Source organism: Natrix helvetica (assembly GCF_964273705.1).
Source record: "Natrix helvetica genome assembly, chromosome: 5".
Taxonomy (NCBI): Eukaryota; Metazoa; Chordata; class Lepidosauria; order Squamata; family Natricidae; genus Natrix; species Natrix helvetica.
The window spans coordinates 26856256-26876819 of NC_138551.1; the positions used below are offsets into that span (position 1 = coordinate 26856256).

General features: G+C 41.8%; 1 protein-coding gene across 3 annotated transcripts in view; it reads right to left on the reverse strand.

Moving 5' to 3' along the window:
• Positions 1-10440, reverse strand: part of LEKR1 (leucine, glutamate and lysine rich 1) — a 60696-nt gene extending 50256 nt beyond the window's left edge. For 2 of the 3 annotated variants that reach the window (XM_081956341.1, XM_081956343.1), the window contains exon 1: positions 8928-10440. The gene's annotated coding sequence lies outside the window, so the exon portion shown is untranslated. Of the gene's footprint in view, positions 1-2390; positions 2509-8927 lie in introns of those variants that run through there. The other variant, XM_081956342.1, reaches the window with a different exon arrangement.
• Between the last annotated feature and the right edge of the window lie 10124 nt (positions 10441-20564).

The following is a 20564-nucleotide window of genomic DNA, read 5'->3' on the forward strand; positions in this document are numbered from 1 at the left end:
TCTTCCTTGGAGCCTCTTTCTTTGTTCTTTGGGAAATCATGAAGAATGTGTAGAAGAGTAAAGAAAAGCAAATGTGTTTTTTTCCCCTGCCTTTGCACATAACTTTCCTCAAGCAGCAGAAAAGGGACCATGTAACCTTGCTTGAACTTTGAAACAAATTATCTAAACAGTTAGTTTGTCAGCATTTTTAAAAGAACATATTGCTTTGCAAGGTTTATAAAGTGCATGCTGTGACAAATCAATCTGAATTCTTTTTTTGATATAATAACTTGTTTAGTTTAATATGGAAATGTACTGAACACAGTATACCTGGCTTAAGCAAAACATTTGACAAAGACTTCCATGAGTTTATTTGAAAATATTGCAAATTATGAACTGGCTATGCTATTATTCACAGATTCACAACATTCTAGGTTACACACATATAAAGACAGAGAAACATCAAATGGAAGAAAGTATTAAGATTCAGGAGGGTTCTGATAAGTTGGAATAACAGTCAGAAACCAGCAATATAAATTTCAACAAAACATTTTAATGCTATTTATTTGAATAGAAAAAAAAGCATGAAGATAGGAAAGGCTGCGTATGAATACATGCAAAAATAATTACATGGATAATGTAAGATAAGGAAACAGTGTACAAAAAGTCATGTAGTCTTAGGCTACATGAACAGATCTAGAGTATCAGGTCAAGAGTTGTCATAATTTCTCTCTGTTCTACATTGGTCAGATAAAAATTAGAATATTGTATGCAGTCTATGTACTGCACTTTAGGAAAGACACTGGCAAACTAAATTATTACAGAAAACAGTAATCAAAATGATAAGGGGCTTAGAATGAAAAATGAAAGATGAATAGTTAAAGTAGATTGAGTAGAGATTTTCTTTTACCCCAGTATTTCTTCAGAAAACAGAGCAAGATACAACAGACGTAAATTATAGATTTTGTTAAGACACCAGGAAATTTTCCAAATAGTCAGAAATATTCAACAATGGAACAAATTGCCTGGGGGAAGAGGCGAATTCTCTCATGCTGCAAGTGTTTAAACAGACTGGTTAGCCCTCTGTCAAGTATACTGCAATATTGGATTTCTGCGGAGGAGGTTGGACTAGATAATCTCCAAGATCTCTTTAAACTGTTACATTTTATGATTCATGAAATGTCATATTGTTTAGTAAAGCATACGCAATCCAGAAGCACATTGCACAGGATTAAAATTAGGTGTAGAATTTCTCAACTCAGATCTATCTAAATAGGACAATTCATTGTAAAAGAACAAGCTTGCAAGAAGGGGAAAGAACTATATAACTCAAATAAAATTCTGATGGATGAAGAATTTCTCTTTAAAAATGCAAATAAAAGGGGAGACAGTGAACTTCGAGTTCTTTCAGGCAATTTTCCTCTTCTAACCCTTTTGTCCCAGATTCTGTATACAGCAGAATAAGTTATAGGAGTTTACCAGTGTTTACCAGTGTAACTCTGAGAGTTTAATGAAGATAAATCTCAGAATAATTTGCTATATTTGGGGAGGTTACCGACTGTTATTATTTGTTTAACATTTGAGTAACACTATCCTCATCCTTCTTAAGTTCAATTGCTGAACATGAGGACTAGGAAGATTGAATGTTTGTGTAGGAAACATTCCTACACGTCTAGTATCACCAATTCACCAATGAGGTCACTTCTAGTAGCATCAATTCCTAGGCACAGTTTGTGCAGGGAGCACCCGGGTCCTCTTCTCCTTACCATGAAATCTGATTAGGCCATTCTGTTATGTTTGGTCCTAATGATGAAGCCTCGCAGTTCAAGCCAAAGAGGCTATCAAGTTATTTCCCATAAAGCTGAAACGTGCCCTTTCCTTTTACAGGAATTCGGTCTTTGGCCATTCTGTTTTAAAAGATCTCTGAGTAGGAGAAGCTGGAAAGAATTCCCCCTGTGGAAAGCTTTAACAGTCAAGGGTGGGCTCAAAGGTGCTTTTTCAAAAGGCAAGTGGACTGTTTTAGTTTTTTGCAATAAACAGTAACACAGTTGGAAGGAACCTTGGAGGTCATCTAGTCCAACCCCCTTCCGTTGAGGAAGAAGACAATTTGTCTTGGGGGGGGAGCACCTTTGAGAGACACCGATTGCACGGGTAAACATTAACAGAGTTGGAAGGGACCTGGAAGGTCTTCTAGCCCAACCCCCTGCTCACGCAGGAGACGTGTACTAGCACCTCCACAGACAGTCACGATTGGAGAAATAATGATCTGACTCAAGGGAGGGTTCAAAGGCGCACAAGGGAGCCAGACCCACCGGGGCCTCGTATATTCAGTCCAGCTGGTTGGCGGGTTAGGGTGCGGGGTTAAAGACAACGGACACCAGCGGTAAAAGGACACACACAAACTCACTCACCCCACCCAAGCACAGCTAGCAAAACACCGCGGGCAGCAACGACAGCCGCGCAATGTTGTCAACGCCCCACCCAGGCGTCTCTCCGCTTCTTCGTTTCCATAGCAACCAAGCAAGCATGCCGGGCAAAATCCTGGAAGTAGGGCAGACGCGGAGACCGGAAGTTATTTCTTGCGTTTCTCTTCCGGGTTCTTTCTTGAACTGAGTTGACTTAACGGCTCCGTTCAGGCAGTCGCACGCGAGAGTTATGCGTGGAGGGGCTTCCTCCCCCAGGTGCTCGGCGATACTTATGCGTTAGTAAGGGTATGCAATCGCTGGTTTTTTTTTACTTACAGTAATTGATTGCAGTGAGGTTTAGCTCACCATCTGAATAGGTTAGTGTGATGAAGGGTATTGCTCAGTTTTGGAGAAATCGCTTTTTCAGTTGCCTATATCAATTCAATTAATACAGGTAGCCTTCCCCTTAATAACAGTTCGTTTATGGCTGGTTTATATTGCTATGAAAAAGCAAAAAGTTGTGGTTTGCTGTTTTTTTAAAAAAAATATTTTGATTCAAACATCATTTTCCATTAAACTGTCTCATCCGGGTACATATATTTTGTGCAAATCTTTTATACAATTACAATTTACAGCCATATTTATTATTTTATCTATTTTTAACTTAATACTAATATATACCATACCTAATGCTATAACAAACTTTTTCTCTATTTCACTCGTTTTTTTTCCACTTTTCCTATTCTCTAACCACTGATAAAATAATTCCCATATGTTATAATAATTAGATCGTTCCTTCTCTGTTGTGGCTTGATGTTAATGCCTTATTTAGCTTCCCGACCCCCTTTTGCCAACTTTTCCTCACTTCTCTTCCCCCCCCCTTACTGCTTTCCTATTTACTTTTGTATTTTGTACCTTGTAACCTAATAAAATGTTTAAAACTTGGACAACAGTTTAGTAACCAAAGTTGCAATGGCACTGAAAAACGTGATTTATGACTTCATATGAACGTTGCAGCAACTCCATGGTCACTGATCAAAATTCAAACAATTGGCAACACACTCATATTGGTAACAGTTGCAATGTTCCTGGGTTCCTGTAATTCCCTTTTGGGACTTCCTGGCAAAGTCAATGGGGAAGCCAGACTCAGTTAACAACTATGTTAACTAGCTTAACAACTGCAACAACTCACTTAACTGTGGCACAAAGATCGTAAAATGAGGCAAAGTTAACTTAAAAAGATTTTGCTTAGCAACAAAGATTTGGGCTCAACTGTGGTCGTAAATACTAGACCTGTAGTAGAGTTCACTGAGTTTGGTATTAATTAGGCAAATTACTAATACTGTCATTAGTATACCTGTCATTGCATCATGCCATGATAAAAATACATGTATGTTGTGCCATGTGCCATTTCAATTTTAGTAGCATGTGGAAAAAAACTAGAATGAAGAGTTTCATGATCCTTTAAAAGATGGTCTCCAAAATTACAAAAGTAACTCCCATGTTACTATATTCCCACAAGGGACTGGGGATTGATCAAGCCTTACTAGAAAATACAGTCATAAGTCACTTTTTTCAGTGCCGTAACTTTGAACGGTCACTAAGTGAACTGTTGTAAGTCAAAGACTACTTGTAGTGTGACAAATATATTCATTATATGTGGTGAAAATGTGGGTCTCATCTGGTCTTGCTATGTAAATTATGGTAGTATTCAGTTCTGAATAGCTTTAAAATATTGCTAAGTCTCTGATCTCTGCACTTGCACATACTTTCAGGTGTAGGGTAAGCAACCTGTTGCCTTCCACATGTTGTTGAAGAACACCCAACATTGTCATCCTTTTGACTGGGCTTATGAGAGTTGTAGATAAACATTTAGAAGGACAAATATTGTTCACCCTAAGTGTGTAGTGCATGATTAATAACACCGATTCTGCCCTGAACTACTTTAATTGGTACAAGTCAATTGTCTAGTAAAAAACAAAATGGATCCCATGAAGCTGCTCACGATTGCTGCAGACCACATTTGCTTTGTCCACAATGTATTTGGAGATAATAATTGATTGTAAAGAAGAAAAAAATTCAGGAACTGCATGCACTTACTATCTTTTTTCTATCTAAGAGCTTCGGATAAGCCTTCAAAGAACATTCATTTCCCCTCAATTGCAATTTTAAAAAACCCTGTTTTGGGGTGTTGTGTAGTGAGAGTAAATGCTGGTAATACTTAATTTACACATAAGCTATGGTCCACATAAGCCACAATTGGCTGAGTTCATGTAGCATATTATAAACCAGAATTTACAAGCCTATGTCTGGGCTCACACAAATGTGCTAAGCCAGAAACAAGGTTCAGCATAATGAAAAGTGTATATCCATTCTAGCTAGAGCTCTTGCCTTCCTTAATAGCTGTATTTATGTTGTATTTTATTTTGTTCTAACAACTACTGTAATAAAAGGTTACAGCAACTAAGTGAATATTTTTCTCATCAAGTGCTAATAATACTGGCACAGAAAAACCAGGAAATAGTCCTCAATTTACAATTGAACCCAAAATGTCTGTTGCTGAGACAGTTATTAAGTGAGCTTTGCCCCATTTTAACAAGCTTTCTTGCCACAATTGTTAAGTGAATCACTGCAGCTAAGTTAATAACACGATTGTTAAGTGAATCTGGCTTCCCCATTGACTTTGCTTGTCAGAAGGTCATAAAAGGTGATCTCCTGCCCACGGGAAACTGTAACCATCATAAATACAAATCGGTTGCCAGGCGTATGAATTTTGACCACATGACCATGAGGATACTATAATGGTCATGTGATCTGTAAGTGAAAAACGGTCATCACTTTTTTCAGTGCCGTTCTAACTTTGAATGGTCACTAAATGAACTGTTGTAAATCGAGGACTACTTGTAGTTGTTCCAAAAAAGGTCTTCACGTCGGAGTTGCTTTTTATTCTTCATAGCAGCCATCTCCAGTCACCGAATACCACAACCATTGTTGCTCAGCTGTCATTCAAGCACTGAATTGCAATGAACCAAAAAGCCACCGAATGTGAATGAAGCCTAATTATAACATTTTTTTTTTACATTGCTTTAACTTTTGGCCCAGGCATGCTGTCATCTCTCCTGGCTTTCAGGATATTCCGTGCAGTCTAATAGACTGTAACGTCCCAGTACGTACTTTTAGAATCCACAGCCTCTGCTGTGTTTCCAGTTAAAATCGGTGATCTGGGCTTTAAGCAGGCACAGCACTTTCAGTTACAATAGAAGAAAAGGCCAGGAAAAGAGGCATCGCCTGATTATTTGAGGTTACTGAAATCAACAAGCAAGCCTGATTTCACTAGAACTCTGTGACCCAGGAGCTGTCTGTTAGAGCTAGCTCAGTGCCTCTAAACTAGGACATCTGTTTACCCTGTACTTGAACTGCCTTTGCTCATCCAGCTCTGGCTGAAAGCTCACTCAGAACAAAATACAGCACAGGGGATAATCCTGAGAATAAGCATTTCTGTTGTGACTCCTTCCCATGGGAATTAATCCCCCCCTCCCCCATGATTATGCTTTTCTTTCATCTGAGTGATGAGTCTTTACTATCCTACCAAGGATAAGACTTGATGACATCCTGTTTTTTTGTTCAAGCCCGCCTTGCTCTTCTTACAGCACCCTTTTAAACAAGGCTGTTTTGTTACCAAAGAGATGAAGTTGTCATAGGTTTCGGTGAAAAAAAACTCATCTGGCTTGCCCCCACCCGACAACTTTTATGAGCAAAGAACTGGGCATGTGGTTCGGTTTTTCTTTATCAACACCATCATAATGGTTCAGATAGAAATGTAAGTCAGTTGATTTCTGTAATCTTAAGGAATGGGAGCTCAGTCTGCGAACTGATTTCAAATGCACGTGGTGCATTTCTATCAGATGATATGAAAATGCTGCCCCTGGTATGTTAGAAATGGCTTGAGTATCCTACCTAGACTTGGAAATCACATTGACAATTGGTGTAGATGGCATTGATATAATGGACCAACAGCCTGATTTAGTAGCTGGATTTGCACACTGTGCTAAGTGGATTAGTTTGGATTTCACTTAGCATATTACGCTAACTCAGCCACTGTGATTTGTGACCTTGGTCTAAGGCTTTATCCAGTTGTGTTTGTCAATATATCATGGTTAAACAAATCAGTTTGGCATGAATTGCAGATCTAATCGGAACAAGGCAAATTGCACTGTTCCTATAAGCCTACTTCTGTAAAATAATTCCACAACGAATATACAGTGACCGTGCTAATTTTTTTTACAATGTTCAGTTTATAATATATTATAAAATCTCTTACTGATTTTCTTATTTTTAACAAATTGATTATATAAAACAACTCTTGATCAAACATCTGCTCCATTCAGAATTGCAAAAAGCCTTCGGCCGACATGAAGCAAGGGAAATTAAATATTTCACAGGGACTATATAATGCGGTCCTCAATACACAACACATGAGCAGACTTTTTTTTAATTAGCCCTGTGTAGGACGTAAAAAGAGAAGTCTCTGCTGAATGGTCATACGTTCTAAAACATAGTGAAAGAAAAACATTGTGTCCCAATTTTTCTAAATCATGATTTATTTATTTTCTATTCTGCCTTCTTCAAGAAACTGAGCCATGATTTTCCCTTCCAGTCTCATCTCCCTTCTTCCATTCTCTCACTATAGTAACTCTATGAGGCTATGAGATAATCACTGGCTCAAAGTCTGTACAGATTCTCAGTCATCCAGGTCATGGTTGTCCCAAAGGTGCTTTTTCAGTAGGAAATTGGACTTTGTTTTTCTTTGAAAATGTTTTGCTTCTCATCCAAGCTTATTCAGCTCAGACAGTGGAGAATGGAAGGATCCTGTCAGAGCTGAAGAAGCTGCTTGCATGAGAAGCAAAACATCGTCAAAGAAAAAACAAGTGAAAACACACCTTTGGGACACTGGCTCAAAGTTCTTTAGATAAATGGGGATCTGAGCCTGAACTGTTCCAGTCCTGGTCCAATATTACTGGGTATATCTAATCCAACATCTAATTCCCACAGTAGCCAGTTGGATGCTTCCGTTGTGATTTTAAGCAGGGGTCAAATAGCCTTCTGGTGGCATTTGCTATATAATAATATCTTTCCCCTATCTGGCGCCTATCAAATTCGAGCCATCAGTCTGAACAATTCTGGGAGTTGGCCTCAGCCCATTAGGTTGGGAAGCATCAAGTAGCTGATTAACTGTGTGACTAATTCATGGTTTACTGTTTCAAGCCAGTCAGTAGAACTCCATGATATTATGAAAAAAATGCTTAAGGCACTGATCCTTCCAAGGTAATTACAAGCCAAGCCAACCTGGTTTGAATGAACGTCATCAATAAGTCACCGCAATGTACTTTTCCCAGACTTGACAAAGAACCACTAATGCCAAAGCAGATCTCTAGCAAAAAACCAAAGTGGGAAGGAAAAGAAGAGGAATGATGCCCACATTATTTTGTTACTTTTGTGCTTCTTTCTACTACAAAGCACTAGGCTAGCCCCAAGCATAGAGAATGCATGCAGATTATACAGACCATTTTCTGACCACAGCATCTTTAGACCTAAAATGTTGGTTTCTAGTGATATTGAAGTGGGGGGAGGGGGAGACAGCTTATTGGGGTTTCAGGAGCCAAATTGAAATCAAGAAATACTATGCCTAAAACATTTGCGGTTTCGGAGTGGTTTTCAAAGCAGGGCCCTGCAGAATAATTGCATTGTGCACACACCTTGTTTAGCATTCCAATGATATAGGCCTGTAATGGCGAACCTATAGCACACGGAGCCATATCTGCCGGTACGTGAGCCATCAGTTCCAGTGCACATGTGTGTGCCAGCAGCTGATTTTCGGCCTTCCGGAAGGCCAGGGGAGGGCAAAAAATGGACCAACCAGAAATTCTGAAGCGACTCATTTCCAGCTTCCGGAGGGCCTCCTGGGGACCGTGGGAGGCTGTTTTCGCCCTCCCTCCCCAGGCTTCAGGAAAGCCTCCAGAGTCTAGGGAGGGCGAAAAACAGGCCCAACAGAGGCTTTCCTGCAGCCTGGGGAGGAAGAAAACAGCCTCCCATGCCCCCCCCCCCCCGAATACCAAGCTCAGCTTGGAGGCGAGTAATGAGGTGCAGGGGGGGCGTTGTATGTGCATGTGGAGTGTGCTGCATTATGGGTGCCGGCGTATGCGCACCCTCACATTTTTGGCACCCAACAACAAAAAGGTTAGCCATCACTGATAGGCTTCCATTTTATGAGAAAAATCCCTTTTACTTTTGTGGAAGGAGGCAGAGTTCCTCTTTGAAGAAGGCATTTAATCCTGGAATAATTGTATCAGTGGAAGATAAAAGTTAAAACAAATCTTGTAGTGACCTTGACAACTTCACAAATATCACAGGAAGGTTATATTTAAATGCCAACAACAACAACCACCGAAGAACCGCCAATGAAAAGCCTAGAGGCTGTAGGGGCGCCCATCTTTTACACGTTCACCCTTTGGGGCCAAAAGGGTATTTTATGCCGCCGCTTACGAGAGGTGAGACCCGGTCAAAGCAACTCCGCCTTTCCGATAAGCGCCGAGACTCCGCGTTCCAGTTTCTGCCGCGCTCCCAGGACGAACGTTCCCTGCTCGTCCCAAACTGCCCCGCCTTGGATTAGCAATTAGGCATCTCCTGCCAAGCGCGAAACCTGCAAAGCAGCTCCGCGATAGCAACAGGAAGATGACGGCGGGGTCACTAGGACAGGGAGGGAGCCGCGGTGTGCGTGCGCGCTTGCACCGTCAACCCGCTGATCCCGTCGCAAGCACGCAAGCCCCGGCGCTCAGGAAGCAGGAGCAGCTGGTATTGCGTGCCAGTCGTACACGCGAGGTACTTGGAGGAGTCAAGGTCCAGCACGGAAACCGCGGGCGCTTTTGGCTCCGGCTCCGCCTTCCTTGTGCGTGTCAAGGCAGGCAAAGCGACTTGATGGTTGCCTTCCCCCCACCCCCCTCCGCCCCGGGGAGCTCCGGCGCGGCTTTGCACGGTGTGATTCAACCCAGGGAGGGAAGCGGCTGACGCTGCTGCAAGCGATCGTTGTCACGATCTTGCTTCCCTAGGAGACGCGGCCTCAAAAGCAGGGCGCACAGGACGCCCTGGAAGGACAGGGAGCGCAGTTGTACCGCAGGGCACGACTCGAAAGTGGGAGGCGGCAGAGAGAACAGAGAGAAAGGAAGGGAAGGGAAGGAAGGAAAGAAGGAAGAGGCCACCCCAGTGATTACGGATCACGATCGAAGAGGACGGAGTTGATGTTGAAAAGGCTAAATTGTGACGAGGTTTTTTCGATCCATGGTGGTTGTGTATTATATAGAAATGTCAGGTTGTAGCAGAGGTCTTCAAACTTGGCAACTTTTGCAAATCCAATCAAGAGTGTTTCCAGGCGGAGTTCTACAATGACTGGGTTCACTGGCACTTTAATCATAGTTTATTGAATAAGCCATAATTAGATTCACACATCATGCATGGCCAAACCAAAAAAGCTCACATTAAGGAAGAGCCGAGTTACTGTTATCTCCAACAATTCTTTTTTTCTATTCCTCTTGTTTAGTTTAGAAAAATCAGGGAGCTGTCACTTGCCTGTTCTTTCTGTGATGGTAGGCTGAAATTCAACATATTTTTTCTTCTTCTTCTGTGTATTGTTGTAGCTACATCTGTTGAACTTCCACCCAACTTTTTTTTTGGGGGGGGTGTATTTTATTTTTGACAATTCTACCTAAATAGAACACTCAACTCAACAAGAAAGTCCCACTTGGCTTGGTATGGGGATTAGATTTTATTATCTTGGAAAGGGAAAAACAAAGAGGCATCCCTCTTGCATTATTCTAACAGCCCTTGTTTAAATTGTTAGAAAAGTGTTAGAATCTAAATAGAAAAGAACATAGGAAAGAATGTTGGAAGTTTAAAAACCTCTCTCCATGGAGATTCTCAATCATCCAGGTCATGGTTGTCCCAAAGGTGCTTTTCAAAAGGCTTATTTTGTTGCTTATCCAAGAAACTTCTTCAGTTTCCTCTAGAGCTGTGATGGCGAACCTATGGCACGCATGCGCACGCTGGCCAGCTGAGTTCACCTTTTTAAAAGCTATTTTTCGCCTTCCCCAGGCTCCAGAAGCTTTATAGGAGCCTGGGGAGGGCAAAAAGAGCCTCCCCCCCCCCCCCCGAGGCTTCAGGGACCATCCCTGATGCTTCGGAGCGCTTAAAACCACCCTCCGAGCAACCCGGAAGTCACTTCCGGTTTGCTCGGAGGGTGGTTTTAAGCGTTCTGAAGGCTTCAGGGACCGTCCGAGGCTTCCCTGATGCCTTCGGAGCGCTTAAAACGACCCTCTGAGCAACTCGGAAGTCACTTCCGGTTTGCTCGGAGGGTGGTTTTAAGCGCTCCGAAGGCTTCAGGGAAGCCTCTGGACAGTCCCTGAAGTCTCCGGAGGGCCTCCAGGGGGTCGGGGGAGGCTCTTTTCGCCCTCCCCAGGCTCCTATAAAGCCCCTGGAGCCTGGGGAGGGCAAAAAAAACATGTAAAAAATGGGGTGGTCGTGCATTTTGCACGCATGCGCACTGGGGTGGTCGCGCGTTGCATTATGGGTGCGGCACGCCCACACTCAACCCCCCTGCGCTCCCCCCACTTGTGGCACACAAGCCAAAAAAGGTTCACCATCACTGCTCTAGAGAAAGGGCATGGGCCCTCCCCACCATTGGGATCATATCCTCCTGATATTGTAGGTGTTTTGGAGCAATTTCTTAATCAACCTTTTCTAAGCTTTATTAAGGTTTGTGTGCCTCTCTTGATGTTCTTCTTCTTCTTCGGTATCTCTTCTGCAAATTCTAAGATTTAAATGGAAACGATGCTGTGAGGCGAATACTAACAGAGGAATGAATCCAGACAAAAGAGGAGAAAAAGTATGCTCAGGAGCAAGTGCCAGGATGGCTGGTAGGATATCTCATTGACCAACGTTGGCCCCCATGAGAATGGCCCGATTTGGTGACTTCCCCAGCCGGACTGGAGGACCTATTGACTGAATCTGCGCAGTCTCTCGTAGAGGGAGAATATGGGGAGGGGGAAAGGAGGTGACTGTTGTAAAAAGCCAAGCCTAGAGTTGGGAGGGAGAGGGGGTCCTTTCCCTCTTTGTATGGAAAAGACCCAGGGGAAGCAGATGAGAACAACTGATGGAACATTATTCTTAATTTTTAGAGTATATGCTTTGTAGAAAGTTTATGACTGTTGGCTGTACGTGAATGGGGTATGGGGAGGAGCGGAAGAAGGGTTGGTGCTGTGTGTGTTGTGGTTTGTTGTGTGTCAGGATCTGAGTGTTTTATTTTAATTTTATTTTATTGTTGTATTTTGGTTCTAGACAAAGGACCAAGGGCATAAAGATTGATATGATTCTGTGTAATACAATTTAAGATCTAATAAAGCACATGTACTTGGAACTTCGTGCTACTGCAAAAGAGGTGACAAGTTATTGTTAAATGTGTGTACTAAATGTGTTGTCCTTTTTCTTGAAGCCAGGGGTAAGTTCCGGCAGGCACTACTGCCGGTTTGCTTGAGGCGCATGCATGCGCAGTGCAATTAAAATTGTTCTGCACATGTACAGAACTGAAAAACAAGATGGCGGCGCCTATGGCACCGCCCAGAAAACTGGTTTGGGGGCATGGCAGGCCTGGGTCGCTGCCGGTTCCAACAACCCAGGCCGCCAAACCACTACGAGTTCGGCTGAACCAGCCTGAAACGGTAGGAACCCACCACTGCTTGGAGCCAAGAAAAGAAGGCAAAGGGTTAGTTGGGTTTTGGTTTTTTTAAGGAGAGCCTGTAATGGTTAAGACACCAGTCTAGAAAGCATGGGGCTCTGTGTTCAAGTTCGGCCTCAGCTATGAAAGCCAGCTGGACGTTTTTGGACCAGTTATCCTCTCTCAGTCCTAAGAAGGAGGCCTTGGCAGGCCACTTCTGAAAACTTTGCCAAGTTGCCAAGAAGACTGCAGGGACTGCTCCTAGTTCCTAGGAGTCAAGATAGACTTAATAACATAAAAAACATCAGGGGAGAAACCCCAGCTGTTGTTTTTGTTCCCCCCCCCCCAGGAAAATGTTATGAAGAGTTTCCTATTTTCCTTATGGTTTGGGTTTTTTTTCGTTTTCTGAAACCAAGAGTCCTGATGTAATTTTTTATTTTTATTTTTAGTCTGCCAGACTTGGGAGGAGTTGCAGGGAGCTTGCTTCCCGCTCTAGTACAAAAATGATTATAGTAAATCAGGGGTGTCCAAACTTGGGAACTTTAAGACTTGTGGACTTCAACTCCCAGAATTCCCCAGCCAGCCATGCTGGCTGGGGAATTCTGGGAGTTGAAGTCCACAAGTCTTAAAGTTCCCAAGTTTGGACATCCCTGTAGTAAATGAACTAGACTTTAAGCCCTTTTTTCAAAATTAAGCTCAGAGACTTTTGCTAGAGCTGCTTCAGTAAGGAAAAGGTAGCTGCTTCTATAAAAGGACTTAGCTGTGAGGGCGGGGAGGCATAGCTTTTGTCTTCCCAGCTGCCCTACTGCTTTACCTGCTGTGCTGCCCCACAAGAGTGATTTGCATATCATCTGCCTATATACAAAAGCATTCCAGAATTGTTGGCTTAATCCTGGCTGGGGGGGGGGGGAGAGAGAAGGGATGTGTGACTTTTTACCTGTGTTTTACCTTTATAGCCTTTCAGCTTTCATGAGAATAACATTATATCTTTATCCCTTAACATTACATCCGATAAGGGTGAAAAGTGGGAAGGAAAAACAAGGTTTGATAATGTTTGATAGAGCCTCCATGGACTGATCTGGTCTATATGAGAACATGGCTTGGGACATGCTAAGCAATAGCCAATACTAAGGAATCGCTTTCTGTTTCAATACAATGATCGGTCTCTTTCTCCCAGGAAAGCATCTTTCATAATGGAATTTGGGTGGCATTCAAAATACGTTTCTGCTTCCCTGCCCAATGCATCCACCTACCTAGGGCAGATTTGGGAATGTCTCCCATACTGCCAAAAAATGGACCACCAGAAATCAAAGGCAACCCCTACCCCTTATGACAATCCAAATTGATCAAAGTTATGGTAACCAGAACTTTTAGAAATCTTTTTATCAATGCATGGAATTCAATAGCTTATCCCTACACAAGGGGAAGAATGTTAGGAAAATGTTAGAATTTAAACAGAAAATAATATAGAAAAGAAGGTTGAAAGTTAAAAGCATCCGATTTGCTCCCACTCCCCTTTATCAGCGCTCTAAACTGCCATCAAACCTCAGAATGAACATACAATCCTAACATTTAGACTAGCACCTCACTAGCTCCATTTAAAAAAAAAACCAGCAGGGATCCCCTCAAGATAAGGGAGGATGCCAGACCCCTTATGATAATCCACACCTAGGGAGGATCTTCCTTCCCAAAGAAATATTCAATACACATATTAACTTACACCACATGATCAAAGCAGGAGGCAGGAGCACCTCAATCTGCATATCTAAACATCAAAGCCCACTTGTCATTATATATACCTCTACTAGTATAGACCCCTAATGATGTAGGCTACCTTCAACCATTGTACATGGTTGAATGAATAAACTATTCTGCTTCTAGCAGCTGCCCATTTGTGTTTATTCGTGACCTGGCTCAGAAAATTGAACCAAGGAAATTCTTCTAACAAAATCAAAACTAAGCCCTTGAACATTTATGAATAGTAATGGCCAGCTGCCCAGATCTATCTGATACTTACAGACTTTAGGTTAAAAGATTGAGCATGCTTTAATCTTTTTGCTAGGCCATAAATTGTATTAATGCTAGGAAAGGTCCATGTTTTTGCTAAATGAATTTCATTAAGCTGATTTGCATTGATTTTATGAACAACTTTGATTATGCTCCGACTATGCAGTCTCCTCCCTTTGTGTTTTGTCAAGTGCAGATAAAAAACGGGGTGCATTTAGAGGCTGCAACTAATCTATAGGAGATTCAGCTCTGTGATTAGGAACAGAAGTTGAATCAGGGTATGAGGATGGGGGAGGGAAACAATGTTAGCTGAATGTTCAAAGTATTAAGGGTTGTGGTTCTACCGTAATTGGATGGAATAGTATTTATCTAGTAATTTATATGTACTTATTTTTGCTTGCATTTTAAAGATAATTAATTTTCAGTAAAGCTGTGATTTTTATAAAGCTCTGTTTGTTTAAGTCCCCTTTTAATCAAATTGCACAGCAACCTATCAAGCTGTGAACTGCAGAAAGACAGAAAAGCTACTCAGCATAGTCAGACTCTTAATGTTTTCTTCTTGGATCTGTTCCCTCTGTTATCAGTTGGACTGCAGTTGCAGAGAAATCCTGAGCTAGAGAATGATAAAACAAGTTCCCTGACAAGGGCACAACCTACAAACAATGAATTACGTACAGCTCTAAGGAACGAGGTTCCTGCCTAGATCCAGATGGCTCTCGCTCTGCTGTTGTTTCGAAGAGCTGACTTTTCACCCAGGCCTTTGGCTTCATCACACTTGCCATCTTTTATTTATTTTATTTTTTTACCTTTTATTTAATTTGTTTGTTGCGAGCTTCCCTGTCTCGCTGAGAGTTGAGCAGCATACAAGTTTAACAAACTGCTATTACTATGGTTGGTTGCGCAGTCAGCCAGATGTTTAAATTGGATGTGCATTTTGTCCATCCATTGAGTCCTTCCCAACGATCTGGGACAGGCAGACATGGTTGTTTAATAATAATGAAGGAATCATCACAGGATGCAAGCTGTTCCAAACGAAACTGCTTTTTACAATTGACTGACGGCGAGTTTGTCCATACCGATGCTGTTCCAGTGGTATTCCAGATGTTTGGGCATTGCGCCCAAGCTACCTATTAGTACAACCTTTGTTTTCTTTTGCCAGAGTTATGCTACTTCTATTTGCAGGTCTTTATACTTCATGATTTCCTCCAGTTCTTTCTTTTTCACCAGATATCGCAATGTCAGCCATCTAGACTTTTTTCCTCTTTCTTTATAATAAGCTCATATTAATTTCGTGGATGAAATTGATCACGGCTATCCAAAATTGCCCTGTGGCTTATTAGTTGCATAAGGCGATGTATAAAGAGTTATTTCTCTCACTTCTAAAGAAAATACAGATGTGTGTGCATTTAAATAATGTTGAGAAAGCTGGCAGGCAAAGCAGTGATGCCTCACCACTTAAAGAACTCCAAGTAATCCAAAGATGCTTTGGGAACCCGTGGAGTGAAACAGAGAGGAGAATGCCCCTTAGCTTTTATGCAGGGAATATTTCCTTCATCCTCATTACTGGAAACTGGTTCTCATTCCTGTTTATTTCGAGTTTGAGGGAAACACTTTCTGATCAGCTGTGACTTCCAGCAGAGCCCTCCTTTTGGCTGCTAACATTCCCCTCTGCGGCCAAGATGACAACTTGCTTTTAAAGCCCCAGGCATTCCTCCAAGTCACACATGTTTCTTAATGCAGGGTGGCAATCCGATTCCTGCACCAGGTTCTCCCTTCAGCCACCCTGTGCACATCGGCGACTGTCCTTTTCCATTGTATTACTTCTCACATTATTTATTTTTCAGCTTTACTTTGCACATTCAGTCCAGATGACAGCACATATCCAACCCTCACCCCACTCCCCCTCACCCAGCTTGGAGGCAGGCTGCTGAGAGCTTTGCGTGCGGAACTAAAAGCTGGCCCTATGACTTGGTTAATCCTGAACTTGGCAAAAGTATTGTGGACCAAACCCCTTTGATCTCCCAAAGGGATTTGCAGCGGCAGGGGAAAGGAGGAGGCAGAGAGGAGGAAGAAGAAGCCCTTAGAGTCTGCTTTGCTGGAGGTGCCAAAGTCCCTCCAATAGCTGGAGGCAATGTTTTCGTTTAAGCTCCTGCTTTCTCACTGCATCCTGTATTGATGTAAGGTTTTCTTCTTCATTTTTTTTTAAAACCATTGAAGCCGACAACCAGTAACTGGAGTGTGCATGGAAGCTCACGATTTTGTTTCAGCCAATTAACTTTACTGTTTTGAGTAGAAACAATCCGAAATGATTTGATTCTCAGCATTTTGATTATTGGTTCTTTCAAAAATGGATCCACACCGGGGAATATAGCACAGGTAGTCCTCGATTTACAACTACAATGGGGGCCAGAATTTCCAATGCTAAGCAGGGCAATTGCTAAGTGAGTCTGACCAAATGTTATGATCTTTATTTGCCAGTATTGTTAAGCGAATCATGAGATTGTTAAGCAAATCTGGCCTCTCCCACTGTTTTTGTTTGTCAGAAGCCCGATGCAAAATTCACAAATGGCAATCCATGACCCTGGGACACTGCAACATTCAGAAATGCATGCCAGTTGTCAATCACGAAAAAATTGAATCACTTGACTGTGGCAATGCTGTGATGGGTGCAAGTGCGAGGACTTACTATAAGTGATTTGTTTCACTGTGGTGGTAACTTTGAATGATTGCTAAATGAATGGTTGTAATTCAAGGACTACCTGTATGTGCAAGGTGTGGCCACTTGTCTGTATTCTAAAGGCTCTAATTCTCATTTCCTGATGAGGGAGTGTGGTAGACTTACCATGTCACAGACCAGACTTCAGATGATAATTAGAACTGCAGAAAGAACAATTACTGCCAACCTGCCTGTCAGACCTGCAAGCCATCTTTTCAGGTTTCAGGCCTGCCACACTTTCTATTATTCATTTTCTATTGTGGGAAAATGGGAGAGGGGATTACACGGAGTAGATGATATGTAGCTATAACAAAATTCTTTCTAGAAAGCCAAGGTCATCCTTTGTCTTCGCACTTCTGCACCTGACCGGAACTAGATGGGTGGAACTGCCAGCATGGCAGTGGGAGATGGCACCATGTGATGGACCTGTGGGTGTGGGGGGCAAGATCTTGAACTTTCAACTAGGTGGGGAAAACTGGGAAGCTTTCAGATTTGGGTTTTCCCAGATGTGCCAACATGACTCTCTTAATAAATTGGAACTTTGAGGAATCTTTTGCCTTGGACTCTGATTTATCTTTGGATGCTATTTGTAACCCTGACACTGCCTTCCATTAAAAATCGGTATATTGCCCGAGTCAAAGAGAAGGCGGTGAAAATATTTATAGACCCCTTGCATCCTGGACATAAATTGTTTCAATTCCTACCCTCAAAACGATGCTATGGAGCACTGCACATCAGGACAACTAGACACAAGAATAGTTTTTTCCCGAACAGCGAACACTGTTAAACAAATAATTTCCTCAACACTGTCAAACTATTCACTAAGACTGCATTACTAGTACTATTAGTCTTCTCATCATTCCTATCACTCATTTCCTCCCACTTGTGACTGCATGAGTGTAACTTTGTTGCTTGTATCCTTAGGATTCATATTGATTGTTTCCTAGTATGATTTGATTGCTTCTTTGTACCCTATGACTATCATTAAGTGTTGTACCTTATGATACATGACAAATATATCTTTTCTTTTATGTACACTGAGAGCATATGCACCAAAGATAAATTCCTTGTGTGTCCAATCACACTTGGCCAATAAAGAATTCTATTCTATGTCTTTTGTGTTAATTCAGCTGCAGTCAGGCAAGGGCAATGATAGATTCTGCAACCAACGGTTGCAGGAACTGGGTACATCTAGTTTAATAGAAAGAAGGACTAGGGGAGACATGATAGCAGTGTTCCAATATCTCAGGGGTTGCCACAAAGAAGAGGGAGTCAAACTATTCTCCAAGGCACCTGAGGGTAGAACAAGAAGCAATGGGTGGAAACTAATCAAGGAGAGAAGCAACTTAGAACTGAGGAGAAACTTCCTGACAGAACAATTAATCAGTGGAACAGCTTGCCTCCAGAAGTTGTGAATGCCCCAACACTGGAAGTCTTTAAGAAGATGTTGGATAGCCATTTGTCTGAAACGGTATAGGGTTTCCTGCCTAGGCAGGGGGTTGGACTAGAAGACCTCCAAGGTCCCTTCCAACTCTACTATTGTATTATTATTATTATTGTATTCTAACTCTGTCTTAAATTCAGTGACTTTTTGTTCAAGTTTTTTATCAACATAATTAAGCAAAGCCAAACAAGGCTTTCACTGGTTCAGTGCTAAGTAAACCCAACCACTGTAAAAAGAGTCTTAAAATGAGAAATGGCACATTTTGTTTCATTCAGAAGGCTTTAAAAATGAATTTCACAGCAATAAAAACAAAATTCCCAGCTCAGTGCTATAAGCTCAGAAGTCTCTACATGGGGCAACAAAGCAGATATTCCTGACATTATGACATACAAAACCGGAGGCCTCTAATCAAAGTCCCTCATATACTGACACTATTCATTAACTCCCCTGGTGCTCTTTTAACCTGTCATCTATGTTGCATTCAATCCTAGCACACTGTCCAGAATTTGCATACTTGTAATACCAGCAATGTTACTGGCTTCCCAAAAGCCTGCTGCCCAGATGACTTTTAATAACTGACAAAATCTGACCTGCATTGGTTCAACAGAGGGATCTCCTTTGCTCTCGGAATGTTCCTGTCAGCATTACTGTCCAGCACAGAAGAGAACAAACTGACTTCCACACTGGATGGATAGCATAGGGCCTGGTTATTTGAGGAAACCCCATCTGTTATGATTCTGCCCATCCCATAAAATCTGGCAAAGTCCAGGGTCCTTCAATTAATGCCATTTTTTCAGGACCTATGGGGCATGCCACCTGGAATAGTATTACTCAAAAGATCTCTAGGTTAGGTTTAGGTTTAGGTTTAGTTTAGTTTAGGTTTATTGTCATTGCACATCATACAACGAAATTAAATGCCATCTCCAGTGTACATTATAACTATAAAAATAAAAACAAACACACATCCTTCACATGCTATACAATTGAAATTGAAAACCCGATATTCCATTAATATTGCACTATACCCTAGAATTCAATATAGTTACTGCCCTAGGATAGAAGCTGTTTTGCAGCCTCTTTGTCCTTGTTTTTATTATCCTGTACCGTCTGCCAGCTGGTAGTAGTTCAAAAAAAGGATGAAATGAATCTTTAAGAATGTTTTGAACTTTCTTAAGGCACTGGGAATTATAAAGCTCTTCCAAAGTGGGGAGAAGGCAAGCAATGATTCCCCTGGGCAATGACGTTAACCCTCTGGAGGGCTGTCCTATCTTCCACTGTGCAATTGGCAAACCATACACAGCAGTGGTGGGTTGCTAACCGGTTTACTACCGCTTTGCTCGTGCGTGCGCAACACTTCTGCACATGCACAGAAGAGTCCACCACCACCACCACTACCGGTTCAGCCAAACTGGGTGCAACCCACCTCAGATACACAGGTGCAGTAAGTTAAAATACTCTCTATGGTGCAGCGGTAAAAGGTCACCAGCAGTTTTTCATGCAGTTGTTGTTTCCTGAGAAGTCTCAGGCGGTATAATCTTTGCTGGGCCCTTTTGACCATTGCTGCAATGTGAGCTCCCCAGGCCAAGTCCTCTTTTATGATAACACCCAAAACTTAAAACTGGCCACTTGCTCCATTGGCCTCCATTGTAGGGCTCCTACCCTGATATTAAAAGTTCCTTGATAACCTGACTGCTCCCTCAAATTGTGTAGTAGGGTGCATGCTGGTCTCCTGTAGAATTTTATTTTATTTATCTTTGTCTTATTCTACACATGCATGGCTTGGGTTTTTTAAATTGTGTTAGTGTTTTCCTATTTGTAATAATATAAGCCACCCAGAATCTTGTAGAGTTTGGCAGAATTATAGAAATAAATCAATCGTGAATATTCCTGTAGTTTTCATATTTTGCATTTCTGGATAAAATATAATTGAAGATACTGTAATTTTTTGCAGGCAGTAGCTTTTTCGCTACTTTGCACAAGGTATAATGGTGCTTTTCTAAGGCCACCTTTTGTTTTAATTAAAAGTAAAAAAAAATTTTTTTGAACAATTCACTCCTATTGGTGCACGTCAACCTTTCTCATTGATCAGTCGGAAGGTTCAACGCTATGGCCCAGTGGCACTTACACAACATCTGTTCAATAACTTTAACGTCAGTTTAACATTTATATTTTATTGTGTTCTACTAATCAAGGTGAAATGTTAATATATATTGCTAGTTCTTGTATGATGTGACATATACTGAATAAATG